At 37.0% G+C, this 468-nt stretch overlaps 1 protein-coding gene across 1 annotated transcript in view; it reads right to left on the reverse strand.

Annotated features, from left to right (window-relative positions):
• Positions 1-468, reverse strand: part of LOC135214800 (uncharacterized) — a 12,928-nt gene extending 12,460 nt beyond the window's left edge. Inside the window, exon 1 of the mRNA XM_064249165.1 lies at positions 334-468. The gene's annotated coding sequence lies outside the window, so the exon portion shown is untranslated. The remainder of the gene's footprint in view (positions 1-333) is intronic.

The raw sequence follows: 468 nt of genomic DNA on the forward strand, positions 1-468 counted from the left end.
ATATATATATATATTATATATATATATATATATATATATATATATATATATATAACAAATAAGAAGAGTTTTATATATGCGTTAGTATTTTAATCTTATTATCACTATTAAACACTTTTCTTATCCTCTGCCCAGTTATGGTCATGCATCGGGTAACGGTAACCCGTAAGTCACAGAACCGCTTCCTTCCAACCGGCACCAATACGACGTATTAAGATTTTTCGTCCGAAAATCCACTGTCCTTTTAAAAATCATGCTGAAATATGACATTAAAAGTAAGCACAATCAAATTTCAGTCTCTCTCACATGCGGCGTCAAGTAAGTTCTACTTACTTATTCAAAGGTGAGTCCAGAACAAACGACGAGACGAAAATCTGTGGGCAAAACTTGTTGCGCGTCTGAGGACCACCCTCCTTATATACGCTTCCAGTTTCGGGGATGGGCGTGGACAAAGAGGCGTGGAGCCAG

The sequence above is a fragment of the Macrobrachium nipponense genome, chromosome 46 (assembly GCF_015104395.2).
Source record: "Macrobrachium nipponense isolate FS-2020 chromosome 46, ASM1510439v2, whole genome shotgun sequence".
In the NCBI taxonomy this organism is placed as follows: Eukaryota; Metazoa; Arthropoda; class Malacostraca; order Decapoda; family Palaemonidae; genus Macrobrachium; species Macrobrachium nipponense.